Source organism: Phyllobates terribilis, unplaced genomic scaffold (genome assembly GCF_046119375.1).
Source record: "Phyllobates terribilis strain yellow unplaced genomic scaffold, ASM4611937v1 Scaffold_4__5_contigs__length_816908805, whole genome shotgun sequence".
Taxonomy (NCBI): Eukaryota; Metazoa; Chordata; class Amphibia; order Anura; family Dendrobatidae; genus Phyllobates; species Phyllobates terribilis.
The window spans coordinates 680,106,268-680,121,582 of record NW_027362764.1 but is presented as its reverse complement, the minus strand read 5'-3'; the positions used below and the strand labels follow the sequence as shown (position 1 = coordinate 680,121,582).

General features: G+C 44.6%; 1 non-coding gene and 3 pseudogenes across 1 annotated transcript; all 4 read right to left on the bottom strand.

Moving 5' to 3' along the window:
- Positions 1-4,780: 4,780 nt before the first annotated feature.
- LOC141269349 (5S ribosomal RNA) lies at positions 4,781-4,900 on the bottom strand (annotated as a pseudogene).
- A 620-nt stretch (positions 4,901-5,520) lies between these two features.
- Positions 5,521-5,639, bottom strand: LOC141268231 (5S ribosomal RNA; annotated as a pseudogene).
- A 941-nt stretch (positions 5,640-6,580) lies between these two features.
- Positions 6,581-6,700, bottom strand: LOC141267291 (5S ribosomal RNA; annotated as a pseudogene).
- Positions 6,701-14,326: 7,626 nt separating this feature from the next.
- LOC141266870 (5S ribosomal RNA) lies at positions 14,327-14,446 on the bottom strand. Its single transcript, XR_012320891.1, has one exon. It is a non-coding gene; the product is annotated as a 5S ribosomal RNA (ribosomal RNA).
- Between the last annotated feature and the right edge of the window lie 869 nt (positions 14,447-15,315).

Below are 15,315 nucleotides of genomic sequence, written 5' to 3'. Positions count from 1 at the left end.
CACATCCTTTTTCTTTCCCATTTTGGCAGAAAATGTAGGCTGCTTAATAATGTGAGAGAGCCTTCTTAAGTAGTCTTGCCTTTCATTGGACACACCTGCCAAACTAATTAGCACAGGTGTCTGCAATTGCTTACAGTGATATAAAGAGCCCTGACACACATCACCATCAATGAGTTTAACTGACAAACAAACAAATTCTTCCCTTATCACTCCTAAACACTTTTTGCATAATAATTTTGAACGCAGTGTACATGTGCTTTTCCACAAAACACCAGCCGTTCACGTAGTGAATCTTACAGTTCTAACTTGCCAACCGTGGTCTGTATGGAGTTGTTCAATAAAGGGCCCAAAATTAAGATAACATAGATGGGAGAGGTCTCTATGAATAGGAATTCCTAAGTATTTGATACCCTGTGAGGGACAGGCAAAGGGAAAGTTGGACTGGATGGAATCCTATATGGATTTGGGGAGGGAGACATCGAGGGCCTCAGACTTCGCTGCATTGATTTTAAAATTTGACCATGTAACAAAGTGATCTATTTCAGCCATAACAGCAGGGATGGATATATGTGATTGAGTGATATATACTAGGACATCATCAGCAAATAGAGAGCACTTGTACTCGGTGCCTCCCACCTCAATCCACCTAATATTGGGGTTATGGCGAATTGATGAGAGCAGGTGCTCCGTCACTAGGATGTATAAGAGAGGGGACAGAGGACATCCCTGCCTTGTCCCATTGGTGATTGTGAAAGGTGATGAAAATGTTCTGACGCACCCCCTGGGCCTTGGGACACCCGGAGCCGGACCCTTTTTGGTGGATGCTGGTAATTGTAGTCTTCGTGGCGGCGACCCGGTTCCGTGGCTCAGGGCGGTCAAACCAGTGGCGGAACTATTTATGTGGTTTTGATGTTTAAATGTCCGACTACGCCACCCGTGGATTGCGGTCAGAGTGAACCGCTGCTACAGGGCAGACCGCTGAGGCTGGTGTTGTGGGTGCAGCAGAGCGTAGCATAACTCCCCACGGGAGGAGTATAGCCTCAGGGCAGTGTATGCGGAGGATGGGGGTGATGGTGAAGGGCAGCAGCAGTAACGACACGGAGTCAGTGATGCAGTCCAGGGCCTTTACTCACAGTTCTTATTATCCAGACCACGTCTGCAGGTAACGGCTGCCCACGTCGTACTGTGCTCACCAGGTGAGGGGCTCAGACAACTCCCAGATAACTTTGGAGCACTTCACAGGACCCCCTTTGTGTGTCCTTTGTCTGGCCTTTCTTACCAACACTTCTGTCCGGCTGCCTCGGGCCTCCTCTTGGTAAACTTGGCGCCAGTTTCCCTGACCCTATGTGGTGCCTTCCTAGCGGGTGTAGCGAGGGGCTGCGCCACATAAAATGTCAGAGCCTCCGGTTTCTAGCTGAGGGTCGTTTCCTGCCTCCACTAGTTCGGGGACCGGTCTCCCCCTTTGGCCTGACCCCTCCACGCAGGTGGATTCGGGCGTGCGGTGGCGACTCGCCCGTCCGCACCCCTGGGATCCCTTCATTCCTCGTTCCTGGAGCCTTCTCCGCTCCTCTTCCTTCCTTCTCCCTCTTCCAGGCCTGGGCCTCTGTTACTAGGCCCGCCTCCGGAGCAGAGCTCATGCAGAGCCCCTGCTCCCTGCCACTTCTGCTCAGACTTCTCTGCACTGAACTAAGATGGTGCCCACCTTTTATACTCCCTTCTCAATGCACCCAGGAACTGCTTCCTCCCTGCTCCTGCACTACAGGGTTCCCCTTCCTCAGTGTTCCCTCCCCCCACTCCAGCCAGGGACAGGGACTGTCGTGCCCATCTCAGGGGCATATTGTTCGCCCTGCCCCACGGCAATGTGGTGTAATGCATGCAGGTGTCGGGTCCTGATCCACACTCCATCCTTACCTGAGAGTGAGATATCACACCTCTGGGTGAGGTGCAATACGTCTGTAGCAACCGAGCCCTCAGGGTGCTACAGTTCCATTTATCTTCAGCCTAGGTGACGTATTGCGATACAAGGCCGTGATTTTGGCTATAAAAGGGTCCCCTAGACCCCTACCCCAAGCTTTTTAAGAGAATCATATATGGCGTGCCAGGAGACTCTATGGAATGCTTTCTCAGCATCCAACGAGAGTATCTAATTACAAATTTTTAACTGCATCTAGCCCAGGAAATACTTTGTGCCTAGTAGAAGTGTCTGCTAGTCAGCGGATTATCCCGGCTGTTAAGCAAGCTACACCACCTGTAGTTTAGACACTTAAATTTTTCAAAGGAAATGATTCGGGACCATGGGATACTTAGTGAAGAGCATCAGGAGGCACCCCAAGGCATAGGGGCTGGGACTGGCATTAGGATGCCTTGCGGTGGACAGCCGAGCTCGATCCTTATAAAAGCTTTTTAACTGCAGCAGCTTTAGTGGACGCTACTGAAGCTGGAATTACGCGGCTGCTGGCATGAGACTTGCCCTCCAATAGATCCTTGTAAATGGATTTAAAGTGTATTCATTCAAATTAGAGAGACAATTTAAATTAAAAAGCTTAGAGCTGCCTCCACCACAGGGGGGCTCGCTCGACCCACCAGCGGACAGGCACCAGTATTGGGGGAGGGGGGCTGGCCGTCAGGGTTCACCGCGGCTCTGGCACAAACCCGGCGACACGGAGGTGGCACGGGCAGGAGCGGACTGGCCGTGTCGGCTTCTCACTTTTTGGATTTTAGAAGGGCATGACATGCCTATATCTGTGTCTCCCCCTCCTTTTACTCCTCCACCTCTTTTATTTTCGCATGACTATATGTACTTGTCACTTTTCCATGTGTTAGTTATGTCTTCTGAGCAGTTTGTCAGCTTTTGGACACCTTTGAAGGTGTTTTCTATGTGTTTCTATGTGTTTTTGTTTGCCTGCCATTGTTTTTAACGGTGTACGAAGGTGTTCGACGAACAGTTCGACGAACATTTCGGCGAACACACGGGTGTTCAACGAACCGAACCGAACTCGAACACTACGGGGGTGGCTCAACACTAGTCTCCCATCCAAGTACTAACCAGGCCCAACGCCGCTTAGCTTCCGAGATCAGATGAGATCGGGCGTATCCAAGGTGGTATGGCCAGTAGACGCTGCTCGATCCATCGCCCGGCCAGCCTTTCTCAGGATCGCTTGGTGGCGAGCAATCTGGCCGTGACGGGGCGGGCTCCGAAGGGTCCATGCAAAGGCTGTGCCATCCCTACAGGTGTGGTTTGTTTAGCAGTGATTCACCCGCCGCATCAGGTGTCTTCAAAAATGTCTCGGCGCAGGGTCTCCTGCAGGCTAAACCCTTCATCGCGGTAATGTGACAGAAAGAGCAAGCTGGACCCGTAACTTGGGGGCAGAGCGAGACGTCCAGGGGTGAATGAAGGAAGAGGGTGAGATGGTTGCCAGTGACTTTGAGCTGCTCTTCAGGGACGAGGGTCGTGTTGTCTGCAAAGGTCTTCAGCTTGGGGTTACCGGTGGTTGCCTCCAGCCACGCGGGAGACGCTGGTCCTAGTATTAAAAGTAAAGAAGCAACAATGCTGGAGGCCCACGGTGATCAGAAGGATGCTGGTATTTTGCAGAGATGAAATAGCGCAAGAGAGAAAGCAAATGAAAAAAAGAAAAGAGAATGAATGTGTGCACTTGTGAAAGGGAATGGAAAAAAGGCATAGAAGAGAATACCCCCTGCTGGTGGAAGGAAAGAAAAAGCAGAAGCCTACAGCACCTGGCATTCCCAGGCGGTCTACCAACCAGGCCCAACCCTGCTTAGCTTCCAAGATCAGATGAGATCAGGCGTGTTCAGCGTGGTGTGGCCGTAGGCAGAGACAAGCCTCTCACTTGCTGCTTTTCTACATTGAAGTCTGGCTGCCGGATGCCCTTTCCAGTGTTCAGCAAGACCAGGTCCTTTTGTGCTTTCCCTTCTCTTCAATTTTTTTGCTGGCTTCGTTAAAAGTTCTTGTAGACATAACGCCCCACTCAGAGCCGCTGAGCTCACTGATAGGCTGCAGCGCTGTCGACGGAACGTCAGCTTCACGGCCAATGCCACAGGCCGTAAGCAGAGGCGAGACTCACCGGTAGACCCGGGAAGGGTGAGTAGAGCGCGGTTAGTTGCTTTCTAATCGCCTGCAGCCGGGGATTAACTTTTAATGAAAGGGAACAATCCCTTTGACTGTGTGCAGAGCGCCACACCTAGGAAGCGCACTCTCACACTCAAGCCAGCATGCACACATGCTCGCACGTGACAACACCCCCTATCTGCCCCTACAACCTCTACGTCACCATGCGTCAGACTCTCCTGCCTGTTTTATGATTTCAGGGCCCTATCAGGAATCACCCCCCCTCCCCAATTCCTTCCTTGCCTTCCTTGCCTTCCTTGCCTTCCTTGCACTGAGGTTAGCTCTTTGTCAGCCGTCTGGCTTGGTTACACAAGCTTTTTTGCAGAGAAACATGTTACTTCTGCAGGCCCTCGCTAGGCGGCCGGCATCCAAAGCCTTCCCTGGGCACCTGCTGAAAGCCTGGCCCCTTCACGGCACCAGGTGCTTTTAACGCCATCATTTCCACACGGCGAGCTGCGGAGTCAATAAGCACTCCTAGCCGTGGCAAGGAGCTCGGTGTCAGGCCTGCGTTAAGGCGGCAGGGTAGCGTACTTAGCTGCCAACTGGCTCAGAGGCCTTGGGGCTTCCATCATCTAAGTTACTTAAGGTCGGTGTCCGGCAAGGCGCCGTTCCATGCTAGCCGAGCTGGGCAGTAGGGCAAAACGTCATCAAAATGGTCTACAGCACCTGGTTTTCCCAGGAGGTCTCTCATCCAATTACTGTCCAAGCCCAGCCCTGCTTTGCTTCCGAGATCATACGAGATCGGGCGTATCCAAGGTGTTATGGCCAGTAGACGCTGCTTAATCCATCGCCCGGCCAGCCTTTCTCAGGATCGCTTGGTGGCGAGCAATCTGGCCATGACGGGGCGGGCTCCGAAGGGTCCATGCAAAGGCTGTGCCGTCCCTACAGGTGTGGTTTGTTTAGCAGTGATTCACCCGCCGCATCAGGTGTCTTCAAAAATGTCTCGGCGCAGGGTCTCCTGCAGGCTAAACCCTTCATCGCGGTAATGTGACAGAAAGAGCAAGCTGGATCCGTAACTTGGGGGCGGAGCGAGACGTCCAGGGGTGAATGAAGGAAGAGGGTGAGATGGTTGCCAGTGACTTTGAGCTGCTCTTCAGGGGTAGGGTCGTGTTGTCTGCAAAAGTCTTCTGCTTGGGGTTACCGGTTGTTGCCTGCAGCCACCCGGGAGACGCTGGTCCTGGTTAAAAGGAGCCTAGTATTAAAAGTAAATAAGCAACAATGCTGGAGGCCCACGGTGATCAGAAGGATGCTGGTATTTTGCAGAGATGAAATAGCGCAAGAGAGAAAGCAAATGAAAAAAAGAAAAGAGAATGAATGTGTGCACTTGTGAAAGGGAATGGAAAAAAGCCATAGAAGAGAGTGCCCCCTGCTGGTGGAAGGAAGGAAAAAGCAAAAGTCTACAGCACCTGGTATTCCCAGGCAGGCTCCCATCCAAGTACTAACCAGGCACAACCCTGCTTAGTTTCCAAGATCAGACGAAATCGAGCGTGTTCAGGGTGTTGTGGCCGTAGGCAGAAACAAGCCTCTCACTTGCTACTTTTCTACTTTGTAGTCTGGCTGCCGGCTGCCCTTTCCAGTGCTCAGCAAGACCACGTCTTTTTGTGCTTTCCCTTCTCTTCAATTTTTTTGCTGGCTTCCTTAAAAGGTCTTGTAGACAGAAGGCCCCACTCAGAGCCGCTGAGCTCACTGATCGGCTGCAGCGCTGTCGACGGAACGTCAGCTTCACGGCCAATGCCACAGGCCGGGAGCAGAGGCGAGACTCACCGGTAGACCCGGGTACGGTGAGTAGAGCGCGGTTAGTTGCTTTCTAATAGCCTGCATCCGGGGATTAACTTTTAATGAAAGGGAACAATCCCTTTGACTGTCTGCAGCGCGCCACAACTAGGAAGCGCACTCTCACACACAAGCCAGCATGCACACGTGCTCGCACGTGACAACACCCCCTATCTGCCCCTACAACCTCTACGTCACCATGCGTCAGACTCTCCTGCCTGTTTTATGATTTCAGGGCCCTAGCAGGAATCACCCCCCCTCCCCAATTCCTTCCGCACCTTCCTTGCCTTCCTTGCACTGAGGTTAGCTCTTTGGCAGCCGTCTGGCTTGGTTACACAAGCTTCTTTGCAGAGAAACATGTTACTTCTGCTGGCCCTCGCTAGGCGGCTGGCATCCAAAACCTTCCCTGGCCACCTGCTGAAAGCCTGGCCCCTTCACGGCACCGGGTGCTTTTAACGCCATCATTTCCACACGGCGAGCTGCGGAGTCAATAAGCACTCCTAGCCGTGGTAAGGAGCTCGGTGTCAGGCCTGCGTGAAGGGCGGCGGGGTAGCGTACTTAGCTGCCAACTGGCTCAGAGGCCTTGGGGCTTCCATCATCTAAGTTACCTAAGGTCGGTGTCCGGCAAGGCGCCGTTCCATGCTAGCCGAGCTGGGCAGTAGGGCAAAACGTCATCAAAATAGTCTACAGCACCCGGTGTTCCCAGGAGGTCTCCCATTCAAGTACTGTCCGAGCCCAGCCCTGCTTTGCTTCCGAGATCAGACGAGATCGGGCGTATCCAAGGTGGTATGGCCAATAGACGCTGCTCGATCCATCGCCCGGCCAGCCTTTCTCAGGATCGGTTGATGGCGAGCAATCTGGCCGTGACGGGGCGGGCTCCGAAGGGTCCATGCAAAAGCTGTGCCATCCCTACAGGTGTGGTTTGTTTAGCAGTGATTCACCCGCCGCATCAGGTGTCTTCAAAAATGACTCGGCGCAGGGTCTCCTGCAGGCTAAACCCTTCATCGCGGTAATGTGACAGAAAGATCAAGCTGGACCCGTAACTTGGGGGCGAAGCGAGACGTCCAGGGGTGAATGAAGGAAGAGGGTGAGATGGTTGCCAGTGACTTTGAGCTGCTCTTCAGGGGGGAGGGTCGTGTTGCCTGCAAAGGTCTTCTGCTTGGGGTTACCGGTGGTTGCCTCCAGCCACCCGGGAGATGCTTTTCCTGGTGAAAAGGAGCCTAGTATTAAAAGTAAATGAGCAACAATGCTGGAGGCCCACGGTGATCAGAAGGATGCTGGTATTTTGCAGAGATGAAATAGCGCAAGAGAGAAAGCAAATGAAAAAAAGAAAAGAGAATGAATGTGTGCACTTGTGAAAGGGGATGGAAAAAAGGCAAAGAAGAAAGTGCCCCCTGCTGGTGGAAGGAAGGAAAAAGCAAAAGCCTACAGCACCTGGCATTCCCAGGCGGTCTCTGTTAAATGGTTAATTGTGGAAATTCATTTGGAATTTTAATCGATAATCATTTTTCTGAGTTCTATGTCTCAGCCATCGTGTCTAGTTGACATGCGCTATTTGTGTGTGTATTTTTGGTTCACTACCATATGTAGAACAGGTGTCCATACGACTGGCTATAAAAGCCCATGGCACAGAAAGGGGGGGCTCTCTTGCTCTGCCCACCCCACAAGACACAGTATCTTCATGCTGAGAAGCAGATGACACGTAGGCCTGGACACATGCTGGACAAAGACATGATTTACCAGCCAGGATCCAAGGAAAGATGGTTGAATCTCAACAATTAAGCTAATTATGGACAAATGGACAATTACTTTATAACTAATTATTTTATGTACCTGCTGCAATCTGATTCTTTTTAATGGACAATCCAAGAATAAATAGATACATTTTTTTATAAGAATATCGTGATATTGATACTTTGAGAAGTCCTCAGTAGAAAAAAATAATACAGGAAGAGTATTATTTTACAATGGTGAGCCAGCCAGTCCTGTTTTTTTGTTTTTTAAATTAAGTAAGTGAATTTCTTCCGTGAACAAGGGGGGAGTCCTGACGAGCTGAACAGCTGTTGTTCACGTGTCAGTAAATTCACTAGTTTGTCACGAGAAGCAGAAAGGACCTACAGACTGAGGAAAGACAGGAAGCAGAGGTACTAACAAGGAACAGAATCACACAGGAAAAGAATCAGACGAACTGAAGACAGGACGTGCTGATAAAGAGAAGCCAAGGAATCTTAAGGTAAGCAAAATATGGATATAATTTCTTGTTTTGCTAAACAAAGTAATATTAATTTCAAAGTTCATGTTGGAGATGACATAGAAGTTTTGTGTCTCAGTTTGTACAAAGAATGTGAATTGCAAAATTTACAGTTAACTTCTAAATTGGTAAATAGAGACAAACAGAAATTGAGAAATATTCTACATTTGGTAGATTTTTTTCATAGTCTTGTGTTAGAGATTTCTAAGCAGGAAAATAGTGTAGAAGTGTCAGACGGTGATACTGATTCTGACTGTAATGTGGAAAATGAACAAGAAGTAAGACATGTGTCTGTAACTGAAGGTGACCTTGGGTCTGACCAAGAGACGGACATACAAAAACCTGACATGGGAGGAGACATGACTGACATACGAGAAACCGATATACTAGGTGATGTGGGAGGAGACGTGAGTGACATAGGAGGAACGGACGTACAAGAGCCACTAAAAATATCAGAGAATTTTGGAATTACCCAGGCTCAACTCCAAATTAAAATGAGGAAAAATTTGCTGAAATTATACAAAATCATGCCAAAATATGATGTCAAAATCCATGCCTGTAGAAATTCAGAGACATTTGAGAGCTTCTCTGATAAGTTTGATTTATCCAATGAGGAGAGGAATCAATTATTTAAAATATGGATTCCTGTGACATTGTCCAGACGTTTACATTTAATGCCCTGTGAAAATGACTCTCCTAATGGATGGGAAAATGATTCGGACAGATTAAGATATTTGATTTATTGTGTCACAAAGGATTTTCCCAACATAGAAGATCTGCAGAAACTAAGGATTGGTAGGAAGGAATGTACATATACATTCATGTCCATATTTGAACGGTTGTACAAAGCTCTCATCAAAAATGGAAAAGTACAACATATGATAACAACTTTTGTACAAAAATTCAAATTCCTAAATTCAGTTTTCCAAGTTATGGCATCACAAAAAAATTCATTATTTGAATGTGCGCAGATGCTGGATTTTGTTAGAAAACATGAGAATCGTGAAAAGAAAATAAATCAAGCTAAATTTATAAAACCAGGAAAGGTAAAATCTTACCAAAAGCCAATATCAAACTCTCCTAGACTGAGTCATCCCCATAGTGAACTCTATCAAATACGCAGAAGATTTCATATATGTTATAAGCCATATCAGCCAGTGCAAAGATCCATCTCTCCACAGAATGAGTTAATTCTCAGTCAGAACTGTGATTCTCTAAAAAGGAAAATGGCTGAAACTGATGGACAGAGACAGGTGAGACGACCAACTCACAGTGACGTCATGGAATGTGGACAGAAGAACAGGCAGTTCTCTGAGGTTTTGAAGGATAGAAAACTGTCTTTCCTAAATAGGGCGTTCCTGGAGATATTTGAGAGAGACAGAAGATTTGGTTTAGGGGGTGGCTAAGGAAAAACTGTAATTATAATGTTGTATCAAAATGTAATACAATGTCTCAATATTTATTTATGATCTTATACAGTAAAATTGTAGTTACTTGGTTATAATAGTTCATATATATATATATATATATATATATATATATATATACACACTTGTCTAAGTAGAGATTGCGTATAATTGTATTTATATATATGTTTATAAAATATATATATATATTAATTAATAAATTAGAACTTCATATATATAAATTTAAGTAACAATATTTTGAATTACATTAGTACCATCCAATATATCTATAAGATATTTAATTAATTCTGTTTCTGTATGAATTTGATATTTAATTTTATTTTCTTATATTTCCTTAGAGTTTTCATTCCAAAGCAGGATTTGATCAAAGAACTCTAAAATGGATTTATTTCTTTATTCACACAGGAAGTGAAAAAATTGCATGATTTTATGTGTATAACATTTTAAAATAATAACAATATATCTAGTTGAACTATAATATATATGTAATACTTATTAATTCTCTTGTGTTGCTAATATTTTCTGTGCATGAAGTGTTCGTGCAAATTAAAGTAGCTTTACAGCATGACGTGTGACAGCTGCGGCCTTTGAACTTTGAGCTGATAGTATAGGATCCCATTCATTCTATTTTCAACTGATGTAACTTAAGACCGGGCAGCCAGTGAAAAAAGAATCTAAGGCAAGAGTTTTTTCAAGTGTCTGAAATTCCAGTGACTTACTCTCATATTATATAATATGTACTTGGGGAATATTCAAAGAAATATAAAGATATTCAATTGATATGGCAATGCGCATTAATAAATTGGGATACAACAATTTTGGGTTAAATATATATATATATATATAAAACTTCTTATGTGGAATGTTTGAGTTGAACAGATCTGTGAATGTCAGAGTGAAGGTGACAGATGAGTAAATCAGCAGCTGCTAAGTGTGATTGATGTGACAGAGGCCTCGTATGTTTGTATGTTTGAAAAAAAAAAATGTTTCTTTATGTGAAGGTACAAAAATATATTTAATTCTGAGGAAATTATAATACATAATTAGGTATTATCTACATATATATATTTCTATATTTCTTTAATAATTATTATTTCTTGATTTAACTAATAGTGGATAAGGGCAACCACACATCAAAATGGTTTACAAAGCAAATTTATATTTAGAATAATTTTCCACATGATAATATTCTTGAATAACTATAATATTATTTTTAATGGTTACCTAAATAGGTACACACCTCTCTTTAGTCAAATCTATGCTACACATCGATATGAAATTTATGCACAATATTTCTAGAAGAATAATTATTTTTAATTTAGTTCTGATATATACATACATTTTATAAATAATATTTTTGGTATTAAGGGGGAAAATGTGTTTTTGATCCTGATTACATAATGACTTTTGATCAATACTTATTTTCCACACATTTTAATAAAGAAGAAATAATAATAAGGTACTATGGTATAATTAAGAAGGGTATTACATGCAAAGTTGCATAATTTAATATTTATTGGTGGTACAAGGTTATGACAAATATGAAATCATCCAGATAATGGAGCTATAAGGGTATTTTTTATGGAGAATATAATTACTCTGCATTTGTCATTAAAATTTAAAGGCCTTATTTTTATTTTTATTCTTATTTTTACTCTTAATTTTATTTTTCATTTTTAAAATTTTATTCTTACTTTATACTTCTTATTTTTCTATTTTTTCATATTTTAATTCTCATTTGATTTTATTTCAGTTCAATATCTCAATTGAGAAAACACATTAATATTTAATAAAGTAATGTCTAATACAAGAGTATTGCTTCATTAAATATATATTGCTAAGGAAAAAAATGTATACATTTTCTGAGTAAACACAACAATTCATTTATTCATTTATTCATTCATTCATTCATACATTCATATATTTATTCATTTTGGTTCAGGAGTATACATTCTTTGATATTATTGGTTTAATAAAGATATAAAAACTTGTTTTTTCAATATACACTGACACCTATGGGTTGGAAAAGGTAATTACACCTATGACATAAAAATGTTCTATCATATGGAGAACTTGATTGATAATGAATTATTATCTATTATTGTTTATTATTCCAAACATAATTTATTTTAATATTTTGATAATAATTAGATGGATATTACTGATTGCTATGGTACGCTGTGATATTATAGGTTAGGAAAAGCTGCCAGATTTGGTATCAGATTAGGGAATGAAGACTTCAATCAAGACATCGCAATTATGAATTCTATCTTAATAAAGACTTTTAATTTTTATAAATCAAAGAGATTCTCAAAAGTTACAAGAAGAAGCAACTGATATCCGGACGTCTCAGAAGGTAACAGGTGTGAATGCTGAGTGTTATAATAGACTGAGTCCATTACATACAATACAATTCACACCACTGATCACCAGGACGGCAGAGGACGATGATCCTATATGTACTGTGTTGTGTTCAAGTTTCATCACGTTCCAGTGGTTTCTTATCACCTGCAACGCTTCAATGAAAGCTGGTGAACAGGTAATACCTGGCATATGTGTCCTGTATATAAAGGACTGAGTACTGGTTATGGTGCTATATAAAGCAGGGAAGTGTCAAGTTAACCCTTGCTTTACTGACCAAAGACGTCACATCTGTTCCAAAAGTGACACGAGACCAGTGCGGACACACGGAAGATTCCAAAGACGATCCAACGTAAGTCCAGGTGACACTGCACAGATATTAAAGCTACATTTCATCCATGGACTTTGTTTTCTTATCAACTGACACACATGATCTTTCTAATAAAGAGTACAGTTTTGGACAGAACAATAATGAACACAATTATGGACTGTACAATATCTACATGCTGTAATTTATTTCAAAGGAGTTTTCATCTAAAGACTGTGTTATAAAAGAACCAAGAAGAAGACGAGACGACGACCCGATGACATCAGATGATGACGATTGAACCCGCGATTGCTTCAATTTAGATATAGGGAAGTATAATTATACATATTAAATGAATATTAGTCACGGCTTACCATAACATGAATTCACGTCATTATATAACAATAATCCGATGTTGATACTATTATTACTATTATTATTATTATGGAAATTTAATGATATTGCCAAGGAAGAAGGAAAGAAAAAATGATTGATAAATGTATCTTCTTTTGAGATTTTTCAGTTAAAGTCCTTTTATGCTCAAAAAAGGGGGAAATGTTAAATGGTTAATTATGGAAATTCATTTGGAATGTTAATCGATAATCATTTTTCTGAGTTCTATGCCTCAGCCATCGTGTCTAGTTGACATGCGCTATTTGTGTGTGTATTTTTGGTTCACTACCATATGTAGAACAGGTGTCCATACGACTGGCTATAAAAGCCCATGGTACAGAAAGGGGGGGCTCTCTTGCTCTGCCCACCCCACAAGACACAGAATCTTCATGCTGAGAAGCAGATGACATGTAGGCCTGGACACATGCTGGACAAAGACATGATTTACCAGCCAGGATCCAAGGAAAGATGGGTGAATCTCAACAATTAAGCTAATTATGGACAAATGGACAATTACATTATAACTAATTATTGTATGTACCTGCTGCAGTCTGATTCTTTTTAATGGACAATCCAAGAATAAATAGATACATTTTTTTATAAGAATATCGTGATATTGATACTTTGAGAAGTCCTTAGTAGAAAAAAAATAACACAGGAAGAGTATTATTTTACAGTCTCCCATCCAAGTACTAACCAGGCCCAACCCTGCTTAGCTTCCAAGATAAGGTGTGTTCAGGGTGGTGTGGCCGTAGGCAGAGACAAGCCTCTCACTTGCTGCATTTCTACTTTGACGTCTGGCTGCCGGCTGCCCTTTCCAGTGCTCAGCAAGACCAGGTCCTTTTGTGCTTTCCCTTCTCTTCAATTTTTTTGCTGGCTTCCTTAAAAGGTCTTGTAGACACAACGCCCCAATCAGAGCCGCTGAGCTCACTGATCGGCTGCAGCGCTGTCGACGGAACGTCAGCTTCACGGCCAATGCCACAGGCTGGGAGCAGAGGCGAGACTCACCGGTAGACTCGGGTAGGGTGAGTAGAGCGCGGTTAGTTGCTTTCTAATAGCCTGCAGCCAGGGATTAACTTTTAATGAAAGGGAACAATCCCTTTGACTGTCTGCAGCGCGCCACACCTAGGAAGCGCACTCTCACACACAAGCAAGCATGCACACGTGCTTGCACGTGACAACACCCCCTATCTGCCCCTACAACCTCTCCGTCACCATGCGTCAGACACTCCTGCCTGTTTTATGATTTCAGGGCCCTAGCAGGAATCACCCCCCCTCCCCAATTCCTTCCGCACCTTCCTTGCACTGAGGTTAGCTCTTTGTCAGCCGTCTGGCTTGGTTACACAAGCTTCTTTGCAGAGAAACATGTTACTTCTGCTGGCCCTCGCTAGGCGGCCGGCATCCAAAACCTTCCCTGGGCACCTGCTGAAAGCCTGGCCCCTTCACGTCCCCGGGTGCTTTTAATGCCATCATTTCCACACGGCGAGCTGCGGAGTCAATAAGCACTCCTAGCCGTGGCAAGGAGCTCGATTTCAGGCCTGCATGAAGGCGGCGGGGTAGCGTACTTAGCTGCCAACTGGCTCAGAGGCCTTGGGGCTTCCATCATCTAAGTTACTTAAGATCGGTGTCCGGCAAGGCGCCATTCCATGCTAGCCGAGCTGGGCAGTAGGGCAAAACGTCATCAAAATAGTCTACAGCACCCGGTGTTCCCAGGAGGTCTCCCATCCAGGTACTGTCCAAGCCCAGCCCTGCTTTGCTTCCGAGATCAGACGAGATCGGGCGTATCCAAGGTGGTATGGCCAGTAGACGCTGTCTGATCCATCGCCCGGCCAGCCTTTCTCAGGATCGCTTGGTGGCGAGCAATCTGGCCGTGACGGGGCGGGCTCTGAAGGGTCCATGCAAAGGCTGTGCCATCCCTACAGGTGTGGTTTGTTTAGCAGTGATTCACCCGACGCATCAGGTGTCTTCAAAAATGTCTCGGCGCAGGGACTCCTGCAGGCTAAACCCTTCATCGCGGTAATGTGACAGAAAGAGCAAGCTGGACGCATAACTTGGGGACGGAGCGAGACGTCCAGGGGTGAATGAAGGAAGAGGGTGAGATGGTTGCCAGTGACTTTCAGCTGCTCTTTAGGGGGGAGGGTCGTGTTGCCTGCAAAGGTCTTCTGCTTGGGGTTACCGGTGGTTGCCTCCAGCCACGCGGGAGACGCTGGTCCTGGTGAAAAGGAGCCTTGTATTAAAAGTAAAGAAGCAACAATGCTGGAGGCCCACAGTGATCAGAAGGATGCTGGTATTTTGCAGAGATGAAATAGCGCAAGAGAGAAAGCAAATGAAAAAAAGAAAAGAGAATGAATGTGTGCACTTGTGAAAGGGAATGGAAAAAAGGCATAGAAGAGAGTGCCCCCTGCTGGTGGAAGGAAGGAAAAAGCAAAAGCCTACAGCACCTGGCATTCCCAGGCGGTCTCTGTTAAATGGTTAATTATGGAAATTCATTTGGAATGTTAATCGATAATCATTTTTCTGAGTTCTATGCCTCAGCCATCGTGTCTAGTTGACATGCACTATTTGTGTGTGTATTTTTGGTTCACTACCATATGTAGAACAGGTGTCCATATGACTGGCTATAAAAGCCCATGGTACAGAAAGGGGGGGCTTTCTTGATCTGCCCACCCCACAAGAC